General features: G+C 38.5%; 1 protein-coding gene across 3 annotated transcripts in view; it reads left to right on the top strand.

Annotated features, from left to right (window-relative positions):
• ARHGAP18 (Rho GTPase activating protein 18) overlaps positions 1–19,933 on the top strand; it is a 173,908-nt gene that overhangs the window by 25,088 nt on the left and 128,887 nt on the right. The window contains exon 1 of one of the 3 annotated variants that reach the window (XM_014781217.2): positions 18,540–18,662. The exons of 1 other annotated variant lie outside the window; for it this stretch is intronic. The gene's annotated coding sequence lies outside the window, so the exon portion shown is untranslated. Of the gene's footprint in view, positions 1–18,539; positions 18,663–19,933 lie in introns of those variants that run through there. One more of the 3 variants, XM_087444081.1, reaches the window with a different exon arrangement.

Raw genomic sequence — 19,933 nt, 5'->3', positions numbered from 1 at the left:
ACATATCTCAGTCGAGTTTCTTGTTTTGTTGTTTGTTTTGGTTTTTAAAGAGAGGTGAATTGATTAGAATGGAATATTTTCAGTGTTAAATGGATCTTGGAATTTACGGCTAGAAACTCCTTGTTAACTTGGACATGGTCCAACGGTAGAACGAATAATTTATCTAGCCAATATAAAAAGAAAATATTCTCTGTGGTCGGATTATGGATAATTAAGTTTTTTATGCTTATTGGGAATGTCTGTATTTTCTACAAAGAACATTTACTGCTGTGTATTAATAAAGACATTAAGCTGTAACAAAATAAGAAGTCAACATGGAGTGTTTCTGCAAGGTTGCCATTCAAATTATATTACTAGCCATATATTTTACTCTTGTCAAAAGTTTACAGTCACAATATATACGTATTTTTCTCTTCTGTATCACACAGAGTTTTCTTCACTGCTTTTTCTTTGGTGCATAGAATAGTGCCTCATGGTAGACTTTCCTCTAAATGCTACAGATCTTTTCCCTTTAATTTTAACTTTTTGAGGCATAATTTACCTAGGGCAAAATGTAAGCATGTGAAGTGTGCAGCTTGATGAATGTATACAATGTATCCATCTGTGTAACCATCAATCCAGATCAAGATAAAGCATATACCCAGCATCCCAGAAAGTTCCCCTGTGCTCTTTTCAGTCAAATTCTGCTCCCATGCCCCCACTATTCTGACTTCTTTCACCATACGTTATTTTTGTCTATTATTGAACTTCTTTAAAGTGAACTACATTGTATGCTTTTGTGTCTGGCTTTTTTTGGTATCTGGCTTTTTTCATATATGATGCTTTAGAGATTCACCTGTATTGTTTCATGTATCAAAAGCTAATTCTTTTTTTATTGTTGATTGTATGAAAATACCACAGTTTGTCCATTTTTCTGTAAATGGGCTTTTGGATGGTTTCCAGGTTTTGGCTAATGTAAATAAATTGAGGATCTCATCTAAATTTAGATTATTTGAGATAGAACTAGGCCAATAAAAAGGAAATATCAGAGGTAAAATTTTTTTCATTCACTTAGTTGATCTCTTAAGGAAGAATAAAATTTTACAAGGTAAGCATTTTGAGACACAAAGTTAATTATATAATTTCAATAAATACTTATTGAGCAACTATTTTCATATTGCATGAAATACAAAGATGAGTACAGCATTATACAAATTTATCATCTAGTTATATAGATAAGGCTAGTCTACCAATATCTGTAATGCAAAACATAATATGATGTATGCAATAAGAGAAATATATTGCTATAAGGATTGAGAGGAGGAAACAGTCATATTTCTTAAGAAAATGATTGTATCATTCACTGAAATAGTGAAGTTGGGAGAAAAAGATGCTTAGGGGATGGGGGAAGATTATGAATTTGTTTTTGTTATAAACTGAAGAATGAGAAATAATGAGTAAGAAAGGAGGGAAAAGAAGAAAATATGAGAATGAGAACTGAATAAACAGAAGCTAGCGAGCTAGAGGTGAGAACACCATTATAGCACCTTCTAGAATGTTGACCTCTGATTTGACAATCTGAAGCAGAGGTTCTTAGCATATGGTCCAGAAACATGAACCCCTTAATGGGTGGAATTCAGTGTGTCTGTGAACTTGGACAGAAAAAAATTATAAATTTATTTTCACTAATGTCTCAGTGAAATTGAACATTTCCTTTAATTAAGAATGTAAGCAATAAACCACCGCAGTATTAATATAACCTGTTACTTTGTCACAAATAGATGTTACAGATATTTTCATCTCACATAGTAGTTGCTGCAGATATCTTGAAAAGCTTTTTGTGCTTATCACTACTTTCAAATCATGGAGGTTATAAGAACTACCATTAGATCTTGTTATTGAATATACCAGTAAAGAAACAATTGTTACAATATCACAATTGTTTTTAACATTTTGATAATTAGATTTTAAAGGAATTGATTTCATTTGTCATCCTGTTTATTTTATGCATTTAAAAACATTATTCTGAGACAATGTCCACACATTTCACCAGACTGTGAAAGGAATTCAGGGCACAAAGTTTGAGAACCCCTGATCCAGAGACCTTTGTGGGTCCTCAGAGGTCATTGTATTTTCAGAGCCTGATTCACTCTGTCTAAATAGCATTCATGGAAGGATGAGGTAAAGATCAGAATGTCAGCTCATTAATTTGCAATAAGAGATAACTACAACATAAAATTTACGGAACTACAAGGAGAAATGCCCAAATCCACAACCATAATGGGGGATTTTAACATACCTTTTTGAGTAAGTAAAAGAACGAGCAGGGTGATAAAAACCAAAAATGAACAAAAAACCAGTCAAGATGTAGAGAATCTGAACAGTGTGATTAGCAAACCTGACTTCACAAGCGTACGTGGAGGCCAACAACTGCAGCATATACCTTCTTCTTAGCACGTGCCAAACATTTATTCAAATGGACCATATCCTGGGCCGAGGACACGTCTCAGCAACTTTCAAAGGATCGAAATGCTGCAGAGTAAGTTCTCTGATCGCAATTCAAATAAGCGAGAAATCAACAACGACAACCAAGAACCAGAGAAATCCCTATGGTTGGAAATAAATAAACTTCTAAGTAATTCTTGGATCTAATCTAAAATTAGATAATATTTTGCACTGAATGATAATAAAGATACTGCATATTACTATTTGTGACATGCAGTTAAACTTAAGCCCTATTTAGAAGGAAATGTATCGCTTGATATGCATGTTAGAATAGAAGAAAGTCTGAATATCACTGAGCTAAGCATCCAATGTGAGAAATTACAAAAAAGACTAGCAAATTTAGCCTGAAAACATAGAAGAAAAAATAGAGAATAACAGAAATGACGTGAAAAATAAAATACAATAAGGAACAATCATATTCTAAAGTAAATTCTTTGAAAGGACAAATAAAATGGATAACTTCTTGGTGAGACTAAGATTAACAAAAGAGAAGGTCAATATCCAATATAAAGAAAGAAAATATGACATAAGTATAAATCTTAAAGATATTATAAAGATAAGGAGATATCATGAACTTTATGCAAATATATATGAAAATTTCGTTGAAATTAACAATTCCTAGTAAATCTAGTCTAACAAAACTGACATAAGAAGAAAGAATATTGCAATCATCCTATAACTATTAAATAAGTTGAATTTGTCATTACCACCTTTACACAAAGAATATCCTTGGCCCAGATAGCTTCATTGATGAATTCTACAAAACACTTAAAAAACAAAATAACATGAATATTTTTCAATTCCACTTTTAAGGACTTTTGTGGGGGCCACCCTGGTGGTGTAGTGGTTAAGTGTGCGCACTCCACTTCAGCAGCCTGGGGTTCACGGGTTCGGATCCCAGGCGTGGACCTACACACTGCTCATCAAGCCATGCTGTAGTGGCACCCCACATACAAAATAGAAGAAGATTGGCACAGATGTTAGCTCAGCGATAATCTTCCTCACTAAAACAAAGAGAGAGGGGCCAGCCCAGTGGCATAGTGGTTAAGTGCGCTTGCTCCAGTGTGGCGGCCTGGGGCTCGCAGGTTCAGGTTCCAGGTGTGCACCCACGCACCGCTTGTCAAGCCAGGCTGTGGCGGCATCCCATATAAAGTAGAGGAAGATGGGCACGGATGTTAGCCCAGGGCCAATCTTCCTCAGCAAAAAAAGAGGAGGATTGGCGACGGATGTTAGCTCAGTGCTAATCCTCCTCACAAAAAAAAAAAAAAAAAAGGACCTTTGTGGTTCCAGTGGGCCCACCTAGATAATCGAGGATACTCTCCCTATTTTAAGATCAGCTGATTAGCAACTTTAATTCCATCTGTGGCCTTAATTTCCCTTTACCTTGTAATGTAACATATTCACAGATTCCAAGGATTAGAATATGGACGTCTTTGGGAGGAGGACATTATTCTACCACAGCATACATTTCTTGTCTTATTTATGATGCTAGATGCAAAAGTCCTTAACAAAACACTAACACACCAAATCTGGCAATATATGTAAAGGATAATAAGTAACAACCAAGCTGGGCTTACTCAGGAAATGCAACATTAGTTTAACATTAAGAAAAAAATCAATCATTATAACTTACCACATTTACAGAAAAAAGGAGAAAACTTATTTGATTGTCTATGTTTGATAAAATTTAATTCTGTTTATGACTTAAAAAGTTTTTCCACCCAACAGACTAACTACAATTCAAGTAACTGACAATACCAAGTGTTGACAATGGTGAGGAACAGTAGGAACTCTCCTATACCACTGAGAAATGTATGGGTACAACCCTGTTGGAAAACTGTTTGGCGTTATCTGGAAAGGTTGAAGCTACGCATACCCATGACCCAGCAGTTCCACTCCTGGGTATATACTTACTTGAAATGTGTTCACAAGTGTACCAGGAGACATACAAGAATATTCATAGCACATTATTTGTATGAATAAAAATTGGAAATAGCCCTAACTGCTATTTGCAGTAGAGTGGATAAATCGTGTTCTGTCCATATAATGGAGCACTATACTGTGATGAAAATGAATAAACTACACTTATTAGAAGAATGTGGATGAATCTTGTGAACATAAATTATAAGCAAAAAATGCCAGGAAGTAAAGAATACAAATTGTATCTTTACATTCATATAAAGTTAAAAAAAGAGGTAAAACTGAACCATGGTTTTAGGGATGTGTGCATAGGTGGCAATCCTACAAAAAAACAAATGCAAGGAGTTGATGTCATGTAAGTTCAGATAGTAGGGGCCAGTGATTGAGAAGGAAGGGGCACAACGTCTCTGGGGGCTGGCAGTGTCCTATTTCTTAACTGAGTGGTAGTTACTTGAGTGTTTGCAGTGTGATAAATCACAGAGGTACAGATTTCTGTTTGGTATATTTTTCTTTATGTGTAAAATATTTGACTTGTCACAAGGACTGTAGTATTCAGTAGGCATGGTCAATTCATACTCTGTAAAGTCAAGTCAGTTGGAAACTATTTTATTGATATGTTATTAGGGACCAGTAGTGACACACTTCAGAAGTGGGGAAATTCTTAAGAGTTTGTCCAATTAGCACCGTGTCTCCTAGGCAGACCAACATGTGAGGTCATGCCATAAAAAAAGGTTTTGTCAGCCAAAGCAAGAGGGGCTAGATTCATTAGATTTGGGTTGTCTCTCTCAATGATGAGGTCTAGCTAGCCTCCATGTCCGGTTGGTAAGGCTCTGGCCTCCTGGATATCATTTGGATAGATTCTGCCATTTCCTATGCACCTGTCTGCCCTACCTGCTTTGCCCAAGCCTCTCCTCCCTCACCCATTGATCTTTCTTTAGATGTGTTAACTCAATGGGATTACAAAGTCGTCCTGCTCCCTTGGTCCTGCTGTCCTGAGAGCTGAGCTGTCCTTCACGTTACTTTGGATTGGCAGACCAGGGACTGCTCATTGCTGATATTTTTTAAAGTTCTTTGGGGGGCACCTTTCTGTAATCTCCATAGACTGACAACACGGGCATATAGAGTTGAAGAAGTGATGCCCAGTGGAGAGATCCAGCAGGTGGGCAGAAGTGCAAGGCTGGCATATTAAAATGGAGAGATTGAGAATAGAAATCAAGACTGCACGTCATCTCCAGAGAAGTGACCATTTTTAGAGTAGAATGGCTATACAACATGGATTTTCCATCAATACCTTAAATTTTTTAACCATAACTTTAGTTTGATAGAAGAATAATTTGTCATCTAAAACTTTTATATTGGTGAGAACGAATTGTTCCAATAAATACTGTCATCATGAAGTGTTTTTGTTGACAGTGGGTGTTTTAAAACATTTTCATTGGCATTGTCAAATTATATCTAAAGTATTTCAAATCACTAAAATATTTTAGCATTTATGGGATTCAGAATTTGATTAGTTCTTTTGAAAGACACTGCCTCAAATATAGGAAAAAAGTAACAGAAGGTACACAGAGTATAATTTTAGAATTTTATGTTATTCTAAAAGTTGAATTCAGGGTCTACTTTTGTTCTACATTACCATTATTAGGAAATATATCAAAATACTGCTAAAATGTAAATGCATTCAATGTTGAATGAAGGAGTTTGAGATCTATATTTTCATTCACATATTCTCTTATTCTGTGACTCTCTCCATTCCATTTTATTTTTGAGTGATGCCAGAAAAATCCATATATTCCAGACAATCAGTGTTTGAGTAAACCCATTCGTTCTAGTTCTGCCACCTAGGAGCAACACAAAATTCATTCTCTGTTCAATACACTTTCACATATTCGAGGTTATAGACTTTGAGCTATAAGAAACTTTGGTGATCATCCTAGCTCTTGTTTTGTAGATGACAGAACAGAGGTACATTGAGATGATAATTTACCTAAAGTCATAGTCCCAGGTGGTGGCAGCAGTGGTACCAGTACCCCATCCTCCACGAGAGGCTTGGTGGGCCCTTGTCTCTTACACTGCAGCCACTACAGCAGGTTGAACAAGATGTCAGGCTCTAATGTAAGGCAGACCTGCAGGGAGGTTTTACCTTCCCCACTTGTCAGCTTGTGATCTTGGGTGAGTGAGTATTTCCAATCCTTGGTTTCTTTGTAAATGTAGTAAAACTTACCTCATATAGTGGTTGTAAGGATTAAATGAGATAATGCATGTAAACTACTTAGCACAATGCCTGGTATATGATATACACACAGTAAATGTTTGCTATTATTATTTCTGAGTGTTTTTTCCTTCTGGAGGACAAGCATCCCTATTTCCTTTTTCTCATATGATTTATTTTGAGAATTTCCTACCATCCCAATTATCCTCTCTAGATACACATTTTTCTTGAAATGTGATTTTAGGGCTTAAAACAAATACAGTTCATTTAGCTCAGGGACAGAGCATGATGTATCTATCTGCAAAGATTATAAAATATTTTAGAACAATGAAAATTATAACTCACTTGTAAAATTCTCTATGGAACCACCTACATTTTTTTTCCTTTCTTCACTTGCATTTTTCTTTTCCTCCTCCCCATAGCCCTCATAAAGGAAAACAGACACGTCATTCTATGGAAAAAACAGAAAAACATGGAGCCATATAAGCATTAATGCCCTGAGAAATTGAAGAAAAAGAAGCAATCAAAGAAGAAACAGTTGTCAAATTCCTTTAGGTCTACTCACAAGTGACCATTAGCCATGACTTTGTCTTTCTAATTCTGGACAGGTTAATTTACAGATCTGTCTGTCTGTGTATCTCATTATATGCACATCGCTTTCGGTGTCAATATTTTGTTTGATTGGTGGTAAATACTAGTTATAACTATATCCTCCAATTATAGCAGTTTTAAATGAATGTGAGAAATAGTTATGAAATAATAATGGTTGTTCCTCCTGAAACTTCCAAGTAAAATTTCATCTGATGATAAGGATTTCGTGTAGGTGTTGCTTCCAGAGGGATGTTTGGAGTGGATTGTAATTCTCATATCTTTCCAATTGACTCCAGAGCAAAGCTGCCCTTTGAATTTACTCAGAAGTTGATGATCATTCTGATTTGCTAAACCTTGTCAACGGGAGTTCACATGATTCCTCAAGGTATAGGGGACTATTTAAGATGTCTAAATAATCACTTCTGGGCCGGCCCCGTGGCTTAGCGGTTAAGTGCGTGCTCTCCGCTGCTGGCGGCCCGGGTTCGGACCCCGGGCGCACATTGACTCACGGCTTCTCCGGCCATGCTGAGGCCGCGTCCCACATACATCAACTAGAAGGATGTGCAACTATGACATACGACTATCTACTGGGGCTTTGGGGGAAAAACATAAATAAATTAAAAAAAAAAAATTATAAATAATCACTTCTTACTTACAGAATTGTTCCTTTGTGCCAGGCCTCTCTGGGAAGCTGGGCTTCCAAGATAGAGGAGGAGTTCACAGCCATAGTTAAGCAAGAGGCTTCATAGCTTCTAGAATGAATAACCTGAATAGGAAATACAATGAAATCTGTACCCCTTTTATAGCTGAGGGATCCATGCCTTTGCATCTAGACTGGAGTTCTTCTTTAAATGGATCGCCATTTCAGGGATGGGCTGAGTCTGGAAGTAAGTCACAGCCTCTAAGCAGCCTTACTTGAAATAAGCCCACTCCATAGTCATCACTGCCACAAGTTCTGTGCTCAACAACCTGACCTTGAGCTACCTTAGGTGATGTGGATGGATATTCTCCACGCTTGTTGCATCATTATTCTAATTTTCAGAAGCAACATGATGGTACCAGTTGAGAACTGGACTAATGGTTGGAGAGCAAGTTCCACCTCTGGCTACTTAACTTTTCAACATCTGATAAGTCACCCAACCTTTATGTTCCTGTTCTTCTTTGAAACCAGGACAATCATACTTCTTTTAGAGGCTGCATAGTTAGTCTTTAAATATATGGACTATGGAGTAAAGTGCCAGGGTTTGGTTCTATCACTTAAGAGATCTGTGAGATCTTAGGTAAATGGTTTACCCTTGCATCAATAAAAGAGAGAGTAAAGATACCAGTTATCTCATACCATTATATGAAGATTAAGTTAGTTAACATATGTAAAATGCTTAGAACAGTGTCTGGTACACAGTTATCACTCGACACTGGCCATTATTTTCAATAGGAGTGCCTCTCAGAGACCAAGGAGATGGTAGATGAGAAACGGGCTCTGAGTGGGGAAGCTTTCTCTTATATTGGTGTCTGGCCAACTAAATAGTGAGCTTCTTGAGGCCAGAAGCTGGGCTGTGTATGTGCCACATGGCACCCAGTACAGTGGCCATGAGGGGATGGGTGCACTGGTGAGTGTTTCCTAAATGGACCAATGAAAAATACGCAGCCCTCTTTTTTTCAAATTTTTTGCTAAAGGACTAAATGTTTGAAATTATCATTTAAAATTCATTATTTTTTCGGATCCCCTGAAATTGCCTTTATTGATGGCTCTCACAGTATTCTCATTCTCCCTTATTCTGACTCATCATTGATGGCTCTCACAGTATTCTCGTTCTCCCTTATTCTGACTCATCGTTGATGGCTCTCCCTGCCAAATTTATGAACTGTTTATCTGGCTTGTCTCTTCTTAACTTGTGAAATACCGTGAAGGCTTTGTGACTCGCTGCAGTGAGTTGTAGCTCTGCTTCTAAGTCTCAGCTCATCAGTATTTTCTTTACAGCGTGGGATTATTTGGATATACCACGGTAGAGAAGAAGCATGAGTAATGAAATGACAAGTGTGTTCTGATGATGAAGGAAAGCTGATGTCTGAGTGAGACTTGGTTTTGAATTTGTTGCCACTTGTTGATTGTGGAATCTGAAGCCAGTGACTTGTTTTCTCTTCCTTAAAATAGTGTTTTGATACTCAGGTCCATTACAGAGTTGGGGGCTGATTAAATGTAATAATATATCTGAAGCACCTCGCATACAATAGACACATTAAGTATTAGTCCCCTTCCCCTTTAGAGGATAACCTGATGTCACCCAAGCTTGCTTTGCTAATGATAGAGAATTCATTTGTTTACGTTTGTCCTGAGTTACCAAGCTGTTTTTGCTGCCGAGGGAAGATTTTGTCTTTTAGCCAGCAGGTGGCAACCAAATTAAAGCTAAGAGTTCACCTCATTATGATAACTGGTAAAAATATTGCCTTTTCATATTAATGCCTGATGGAAATGACAGGTGGAGAAAAGCATTTGTTTCTGAAGTGGAGTCACCCCTGGCTAAGGCATTTTTAACACGAGGCCCCAGATACAGATGAGTTTTCTTAAGGCTGCTTTTGATTTTGGTACCAGAGTAGAGCAGTCATACATCTTCTTAGAGGTCTGTCAGAGGAATCATCGAGATTTATGCAACATTGTGTTTCAAAGAATGAATCTATTCACTTGATTTGGCAGTTTGAAAAGCAGAGTAAAAAGTAAAGTCATCAGTTGGTAACTGATGATAGAACAGTTGATAGAACAGTTATAAAAATACGATTTCATTTTATTTTTAATTTGGTTTTATGCGATTTTTTTTTTTTTTGGTTTGCCCACTGTGAATTTGTGTGTGATTTTTAAACAAAGCATACCTTTTAACTAAAAAGACTTAAAAAAGTATAAGCAGAATAGACCCCTTTGTAAACCCCGTCTTTGAGTCTTTGATAGTTTTTTTGTCTATGAAGTGGGGATAATGTTACCATCACATACTGTTGCTGTAAGGATTAAAGTAGATGACGGATGACAGCACGTAGTGTGGAGCATGGCACACAGTAAGCAACCGTAATATATGGTGCTATTTAGAGGGTTTATATTATTATCACAGCATCAGTAAAGGGGGGAGGGATCTGAGGGCCCATGTGATCTAACGCATTCGTTGTTTGATGAGGAGACTGAGGCACAGAAAAGTTAGAGCAAATTCGCATCGACATCAGTTCTGGAAGCCAGATTTCCTGAATCCCCTGTCTTTTTAACACTGACGCCCCTGGATTAATCATGAGCTCTGGCTGGAGGTGGAGGGTGAAGAATGTGGCTGCTGAGGACTGACTGCCCCTTCTCTGGGGACTGTGGGCAGGGGTGGGAGCGGCAGGTGCTGTGATGACAGCATTTAGAAGAGATGTCATGGTCAAACCACAGTCCCATGATACATGCTGCTGACATGCTTTGAGACAAAGTCAACTCTGAACTGTGAGGTAAACCCCTGATACTAGCTTTCTTTTCCAGAGCAAGTCCCTGCCACGCCACCTTCTCTCTCAACAGGAAGACCATGCCCATGAGCCATGGTACTTGACACATGTTCAGTGTCCTGTGACTGTCAGGAATGGCTAATAGTCACCACCACCGACGGTGCTCCAGGGAGCAGAGTCGGTGACGCTCGCCTGCGCAAGCTGCTATGCCGCAGCCTGCTTGAGGATTTCCAGTTTCCTGTGAAATGCCGTTCAAGGGGGAGGAGGCAAAGGAGCCAACATTTCCTCCCTATGTAGCTTGCTGCTCACCTCCTTGGCCATCCAGTGTCTCTAGAGGTCAGGGATTTTGGACACTGCGCCTTGAATCAGTCGGTGACTGTCACCGTTATATCTACATAACCTGGCAATGTGCGAAGTGTGGTCTGTCACACAGCCAGGGAAATTCACACAGTGATGTACCATAGACTTATCGTGTTGAGGCTGAAAGGATCACGGAGGTCCCCATGTGCAGTGTATTTTACAAGTCAGAAAACAGCAGGACATCATTGGGCTGTCACAGCCCTAATGGCCACAATGGTTTCTCCTTCCTATTTTACGCCAGTACTTACACCTGGCAAAGATAATACTTTGGTTGTCTCAATTATAGTTGGAAATGTTCAAAACCAACCAAAACTTAAATGATGGTGGTTCAAAGCTGGAAGCAAGGGGCTTACACACTCTGCCATGCACTTGTGTATACCCTGTAGCAGACCTGTTTCTTCCTTTTCTGACAATTCTTTTCCCATCTCAGGGTTCTCCCTTACTCAGGTCTTTGTTAAATTGACAGGGCTGGAATTTACCACATTTCCTGGGACTATTCATATCAAATCGCACCAGGACCACAGGGGAGCAATTAAAAGAAACTCTGAAACCCAAGGGGATGTTTCAGGTGTAAGTAGAAGAGAGATTTGGGTAGGTGGCGTACAATCACCTTCTCAGAGATACTCAACTCATACCAAGTGGATCGCTGCCTCTGACCCCTGTAAACCTGAGGAAAGGATCCTGATTACAGGACTGTGTCTAGGCCAGATACGTGAGGCGAGAATGCACAAAGGATGTTTCCAGCCCTGGAATAATTTCAAGTAGCTAAGTTAATAACGTCTCTAATGTTTAGGATTTATAAAGCAAAGGTCTTCTAAAATTAGATACTTGTAATTTATAATTAGGCTTAATTATAGTTGTTGATTAGTGTTGCCAGTGGTAGTTAATGCTGTGCTGCGGGGAATACGGACTTTGTGTTCCTCTCCCGATGCATTTTTATCATGTATTCTGAAGCTCCGGAAGACAAAGACAGGCTGAGACTATTGACAAATTAGTCAGTTCTAGTGTGGTAGTGATTCGGGTTTCTTTAGGAAAGAGGAGCTCAAAGAATAGAGTGAAAATGATTATTTTTCCTTCCCTATTTCAGAATGTGTAGTTGACATTGCTTTTCCTTCACAGGTGATATAGGGTTGTATTGACAATGACTGATTCAGTGGAATAGCTTATTCTTACCACAGACTTTCAGCATTTATCTTATCAGCCAAAAAAGTGTTCTCGCAAGGACCCAAATCGACTGCATTTCTCTCTATGCTGTTCTCAGGGTTCGCAGTGACCTCTCCACCCTCTTCTGTGGGGAAGCAGGCCTCTTGAGGATTTTAGTTGTGTCCTTGGCCAGATCAGTGGCTTTTACACGACTACCTTGGCATATTTGGTCAACAAATACTAATGAGTGACTGCGTCCAGACTTTATATTGAGAGTACGGAGATGGTTAGAACCTGTCTGTCCTCAAGGACCAGATAATCCTCTGGAGTCCTCGTGTGCGTGTGTGTGTATGTGTGTGCGTGTGTAGGGGAGGGAGTTGTCAGAAAGATAAATGACTCCAGTGTAACGGGATGAGTGATAGAATAAAGGCTAGACATATTCTATGGGAACATGTAATAGTGAAATGATCACACATTGAAATGCTATTCATACCTCAGTAACTAGACCTTTCTAGAGATGGTCCAAGGGAGATCTGAGTTAATACCTAGTTCTTCCCTGTGAGAAATAAAGGCTTTCACTTTTTAAAATGCTAGGCTCTGTTTGTGGCTTCGTGGTACACATTTAACTAAAATGCCTAAAAGAACAGGCTCAAATCCCTCTTACGTTGGGACACGCCACAGAGAGAGAGGAAAGTAAGCAAGGAGTTAAGTGCTTTGTTACACAGCTGACTCTGATCAAGGGGATGCAGTTATGGGGACCAATATTATCTCGGCATAGGAGTGGGTCACCTTTGGAATGATCCTCATTGTGAACCTAGCATTCATTATAATGAGGTTCCAATGACTACATTATAACTTTAACACACACAAGTCGGGAAATATTAATAGCTTAATTTTTCCCTTGAAAGGGTAAGACTTTTAGGGAGAAACAGAGAAAATGTGTAGAGCACTTGTATGATTAAAATGTGGATCCACGATATTTCTGTTGTCAAATTACAGTAAATAAGAGGGTGTCTTAATTGTCTACCTATTTAATTGAAAGACTTAATAGTGTTCAGAGTACTGTCGCTCTAGTACTGTGCTCAGCTACTAGTAATCTGTACTCCCACTTTCCTCTAATCACACAACAATGCTCAAAGCAACACAAATCTGCTTGAGACGGGAACTTCTAACTGCGCCATAATATTCCTTGGAATAGATGCCACAAGCAACATGCCTTCGTAAAAAGATTGTATGATTGATTTAAAGTCTGGAGACCTGGGTTTAAATCTGAACCCTGCTGGTTCTCTCTCGTAAATTGCTTAATCATTCTGACTATCATTTAGTTTCCTCATTTGTCCAATAGAGGCAAAGCGGTGAGGATTAATTGAGATAACAGAAATGAAATAGCAAAGAGTAGCGTGTAATTGGCATTTAATAAATGCATTTTTTTTCTACTGGGGGATCTAAGGATTTGGGCCCACTAGCTTTTTGCAAGTTTATTATTTCATTCTTATTCATCAACTTATTACCAGCAACTAATACGGTGCCTGGCGCTGGTGCCTGGCACAAGTATCTGCTGAATGAATAAACTGATGACTGGCCAAGGAACACATCCTCATAGAACAGTAAACAAACGAAATGAAACTATTTATGCCATGAGTAGTATTTTAGGGCCAATTCAATGACCCTCACACTAATCCAGGAAATTGAGAGATACGAGAAAATTCCACGACTATCAAAAGGTAGTTAGGAATTTTCTTCTTTTATTAATTAATTTAAAGTTTGCTGTATCAGTTAATGGGACAGGTAAGTGGCTTTGGTGTTGAAAAATGAATGACTGTGTTTCTATCTGAAATCTGTCAGGTTACAGTAAGTTCACTGGCTGGTGCAAAACAGAAATCTGAAAGGAAGTAGGCCACGTCCTTGCCAAGTGATCTAGGGCACATCAGATGGTTTCTAGGACTTCCTGAGGGTTCCTGTGCACTCCTAGAGAACACAGCATCTTGTCCCAGCAAGAACGGCTCAGTGAAAATGCTGAGGTATGGGTCAGCCAAGGGACAATCCCAGAGTCTTTCCAGAAGCCCCAAAACCAAGCCAGGAAACTTGATGGGTATAGGTGGTAACATGAAAAGTCTGGAAGAATCCAGACCTGGGCAGGTTCCAATTAAACTGTGCTCCATTACAATGACTTCTGTGTCACTCTGAAAGGTGATGAGCCTTCTTAAAAATGAAGAAGGATAAATAGATAACCAAATAAATCTAGAGCAGGGGTTTTCATATTAAAAATGGGAGCTTTGCATTTGAAGTCAATTATTTGTAAGAGAGAAGAGGAGGTAAGTAACTACCTACAACAAACTCAACCTTTGTGTTTCCATGAAGAGACTGACTTGTTGCATTCCTGGAAGCACTGACTACTCCTTGCTTTGTGCTCCCTCTTACCTTTGCAGTCTTCTAGTCCCATACCCAGAGCACGCACTTGATCACTATTTTTTGATAACATTGCTATTTTCTAGTAACTTGCTTTTGGTAACATGTTTGGTAAGTTGATTGCTATTTTTGGTAAGATGTTCTTGAGGGTTGAGACAGTGCTAAGCAGATAGTAGTTAAATAAATGTATAAATTATTGATTGAATAAATGATTAGATCAGTATCATTTATTAACGATTTGAAATAGCTGATAAATCTTAAAAGAACCAAATTTGTGACTTTTTGGTGAAATTAAAAAAATTGGTTCTACTTGGTCATTCTATTTCTGTGTTACATCAATTCTAAGATGTATATTTGTTTCATTCGCATTTGAACATCTCTGAAATTGGGATACGACTTACAATTGGTGGTGTTCATAATATTATTGGCAGTATTTTTTCTTTACCGGTGGTTTCAAAATAATGAATGATAAATCAAATAAGGGATAGGTTTCTTAGATTTGGTAAACCATAATAAGACTAAACTTACCTTAGTAATGTATATTCTATCCTGTTATGCACAGGATAGAATAAGGGGAAAAGCAAGGATTTTGGATCAAAGGAATTTTTTTGTGAATCCTAGCTCTGCCATTTTTTTGTTTTTAATCTGAGCAACGAGCTTGCCCTGACATCAATCTTTCAGTTGCAATATTCTCACCTGTATGATGGGAATAAAGCATTCATATTAGGGTTCTGCACTATACAAACAGTCAGTGAACAAATTCAGTGAATGTCTGTTCCTTTTTTCTCTTTACCTCCTCCACTAGCTTATTTCTACCTTAGAACAGCCGTTTCAGGTAGGAACATATAATTTTCATTTTACAGGTTCAGAAACAGAGGCTTAGCAGCACAAGTGAGTCAAGAGAGAGACCTCTCTGGAGCCTTTGATTTTCCATAATTCCTCTGTGATCCATTGGGCTGCTCACAGGTAACTATTGACATAGGTGAGAGCTTAGCTACTTTTTTGTTGATCATTTTCCTTAGGCAGCCTGTGTAACAATTTACACAATACCTTAATAACAATATCACACACTGCATCCTTTTTGGAAAGGATTTTACCTCTTGCCCTCATCCTGTAAACAAGGATGATCTCTATTTAAAGAAGAGGAAAAGGAAGAGGGAAAAGGATGTTATATCACCTGGCCTTGGATTTTGGGGAGCAGATGTTTTCCTCGTCTCATTGTTCACAGAAAATTGGTTCAAGATGGTATAAACCAAATGTTCAAAAATATTGTGATCCCTAAATCAATTCATACTATTCTTTTGTTTGGATAGAACAAAACTATGAGACTGGATTGAAATTAAAGATGGGTACTAGAACCTTGGGGCTTACTGCAAAACCTAAAGTGAGTGATCGGTACTATGCTATGATGGACCAATAGACAGTGGATATTAGACCTCCAGGCCCTAAACCTCCAGGGTTGAATCACTGTAGGTGCTGTGGAAATTCTTTTGTGTTTTCTCAGTTTAGCCTGAAAAATTTTAATTACAAGATTTGTTTTTTTTTTTTTTTAGCTTCAGCATTTCTTGTTCCTACTTGGTAATCATATTTTTAATTAGATTACAAATGATCAAATAATAAGGAAATAGACTTATTTCAGTAATAAAGTATCATCAAACTTAAATGAAGAGGATATGAGTGCCTGCTGTTTCAAACTGCAGTTAGGTTTCTGAGTGAGCCAAGCCAGCTTCCAGACTCTGCCAAGGGCTGGCTGTGTGATCCTGAGCAATGCACTGATGCTTCTTAAAGCTTTAGCATCCCAGTATAGAAGATGGGGGATTAAGAGAGTGAATATTTTAAAGGGCATAGCAAGTGGCTAAAACTTGATAGGTGCTCAATAAATTCACCTTTCTCATCTTTCTTCTTCTCTTCTTGTTAAATCCTTTATCCTTGATTAACAACTTTTGTTGTCTGAAACAGTTTTGAAGTTTAATGGATCTCAGTGGATTCCCAGTGTGCAAATTAAGCATGCCTAAAAAATGGGTAAATGCTGTACTCATCAATGAGGTGGGCACAAGCAAAAACCCTTTGGGCAACTAGCTCTCTTGGGGTTGGCTGGTGAGAGCTCTCAAATTTCAAGTATGAAAAGAAAGTTTTCTTCACTTTTCCTTGCCTACCGGCTGTCACCAGGTACTTCATAAGTAGTTGCTTGAGACCTTCCCATATTTGAAAGCCTGTCCTCAAAACAACTTTTGTTTCTAACCGTGTGTTAGACATCTCCATTCATCTAGGTTAGAAGTAATGGGGTAATTTTGGCCTCTTCCCTCTTCCCTTCCCACTTCGACATATACAGGTCCTAAGCGTCTCTTGCTACGATGTCTCTTTGCAGGGCACTGCTGTGTATAGCATGGGGGAGAAGAGATGAAGAACAGGCAAGTCCGCGCTGCTGGAGTATTACAGCATGCTCCTAACTGATAAGCAATACTGTAATGACCTCCTAACGATCTCTCTTCTCCATCTTTTTCCTCCCATCCATGCTATTTATAGCCACCGTCGTGTTCTTTCTTCCACAGAGCTGATTATGTTACTATCTTGCTCAGTAAACTTTGATTATTCCCCACTGCTTATGGAATATAGACTTACTACTTGCAAGGCACTGGTAGTCCCTAAACACTTGGTACAAATTTATGTATTTTTATGTTGGATCTCCCTGTCTGGCCTCCCCTTCCCCATCTTGCGTTCTTCCCAGCACTTTGTGAACAGGCCTTGACTTTGTGGAAGCAGTTGGCCAGAGTCTGTGCCTTAGCTTCTTTTGTTCTCTCTCCTTGTGGAAAACCCTGCTCTACCTGCCTTAATTCAAGACCTAGTGGGTTGTTGTTACTTGATATATGTTTACAAGCATTTTCTCTAATTGTGAAATAATAAATGTTTAAAACTGAAAGCTTGGGGAAAAAGTCACACATGCACATTACTTTGTGTCCTCTTCTTGAAACCTTAATAGATCTTGGAATTATGTACTTCTTTTTAGTCGTTCCCTTAGTATTTGGGTATTCATTCATTCATTTACTGACAATAAACTCCTGGGGGCTCGGTTGTATCTGCCCCATCTATACCTTCCTCAGGTTATCTGTTTGAGGTGAGCCAGTGGCTATGTAGTATAACCCCACATGTGACTTCAGTGGTGAAACCATGGGATTTTGGAGAATTATTGTTTTTTTAGAGGCAGGCCTGCTAGTCTTTCATAGTAGCCCAGCAGGCCATAGATGGTGCCTAGTACCTGCCCTTGGGACATTCAAGGAGTCTCCAATGGGCTCCTTTTGTGCCTCTAGTTCATATGGAGGTGGTAGAATGTTTGCACTGGACTGAAACGTTTGAAAAAGTCTTTTTTCATATTTGATGGTGACTCTATCAAGTTTCTTTTTATATTCCTCTAATATGTGAATGCTCATAATAGCCTGCACACAATCCTGTAAAGGCAGACTCTCTTGAAAGAAATCCAACCCTCATGGGCTCTGCCCATTTCATTTTGCTCTCTCTAAGTGAGGTGTTCATATGTTCACCACCACTTTATTTTGATGATCTTTGCCGGGTAAGACCAGTATTACTTTTAAGGGGGGCAGTGAGGAGAATTCTGATATATGTCTCATTTTCATAACCAAAAATGTGGCTCTGTCACCGACCAGGTGCCCCAAGAAACTCAAGGTGGGTTTGAAAGCATTTAACTCTTTTCCCAAGTTGTTTTTTTCCCTTTTGTTATGTTAAGGAGATGCAAACACAAACCACCCTAAAACTGACCAAGCCTCACCACAAGAACTAAGCCCATGACTTTTGCCTTATTTTTAATGCTAAGATCTCTCCAGGAGGAGCTTAGGCCTCATTACCATAACCTGCAGTGTATGTGGAAGCATGTTTTCCAACTGAGCCTCTCCCTTTTGAATATTCATTACTCATCCTAAATAAAGGTCCCTGCTTCCCTTTGTTCAGGGACGCCATGAGCCATGACTTTGGAAATTATTCCTCGTGGCCTCCTATTTGCTGCAAATACGCTTTACTTTGTGAGACAACTTCCACTGGTGAAGAGGCTTATTTAACTCACCAGGAGGTGAGCGCACTTGGTTTGGTAACAGCTCTGTTGACTTGATTTGAATTCTTGATAATTTAGAGTAATATAAATTTCCCAGAACATCACAGTGTATGATTAAAACTGAAAGACTTAGAAGGTTATATTCAGCTGGAAAAATTTTAAAAAACGACTTCGGTTTAAGAGAAAGCAGCAATGTGATATAACATGTGCATGGAAACAGCGAGAATCATCTACCTTTGTCACACCAAGGCGCTTCTCTTCCTGCTTTCTTCTCTCTCGTGCCAATTTGTGATAAAAGCTGTTCTTTATGACTGTGTCTAGTTGACAGTGTTTGTGGTATTTGTTTATGTAAAATGTATTGTGATATGCTTGGAAGGATGATGCCTGGAAGGAATTTTATGATGTTTATTGTTATTTATTAATCCTTACCTTCAGGAATGTGACATATCTCATATTAAACCTATAATTTCATTACTGGGAAAGGAAAAATGTATATCTTACATACTTTTAAAGAAAAATACAAAAATGAAATATAGTTAGCGGGAAGAGAGGTTGATGGACAATAATATATTTTCTACTCTATGTAGTGGAATTCAAATTTTTTCACTATTTGAATTGGAGAGAACCATATGGGTTTTAGTTGAGGCGGGGAGTGGGATAGAAATTTTGAAGATATTATTTAGGAGTGATTCACAAGAGCTGGACAGCAGTTCTTATGGTAGATATTTTGACTGACCCAGGGACTGAGTCTTGAGCAGTCTCTGAACTTGAGCAGTTTATATGGTGCCAGGATAGGGCATTTTCCTCAAATCTTAGAGTCCTGGCTCGGTACCATCTGCCTGACCAGTGATTGCCTCACTTTTTTTCCTTACCAGCTGCTTCTATAAAAGAAGTAGTTTGGAGTAGATATAGATAAACTTTGACAACCTCAACCCTATAATTTTGGGTCTGTTTTAAAATTTTAGAAAGCCAAAGTCCTCATGATTATAGCTATGTTCTTTGAGCCTCTGTAACAATCCAGCTAGCCAAATTATTAAATAGAATTGAAGGCAATTAACTCTTAGATATTTTCAGAGTGTATTTCAGGAACACAAACAATTTGGAACTAGGATATTATGTAAGGAGATCTTTCTCAATTAGAGTGAGGTATGGGGCATTTGGGTGAAAATCCTTTATAGAAATGTCTAGAGCAATGGTTCTTCATCTTTTCTGAAGGCATGTTGAGAATCTGTTGATTCTGGCTCAAAAAAATCAGTATAAACAATTATATTAAAAATTTTAGGTATAAT

This window comes from Ceratotherium simum, chromosome 19 (assembly GCF_057802395.1).
Source record: "Ceratotherium simum simum isolate JZ-2026a chromosome 19, ASM5780239v1, whole genome shotgun sequence".
Lineage (NCBI taxonomy): Eukaryota > Metazoa > Chordata > Mammalia > Perissodactyla > Rhinocerotidae > Ceratotherium > Ceratotherium simum.
The sequence above is the reverse complement of the archived record's forward strand: the minus strand, read 5'-3'. Positions and strand labels throughout refer to the sequence as shown.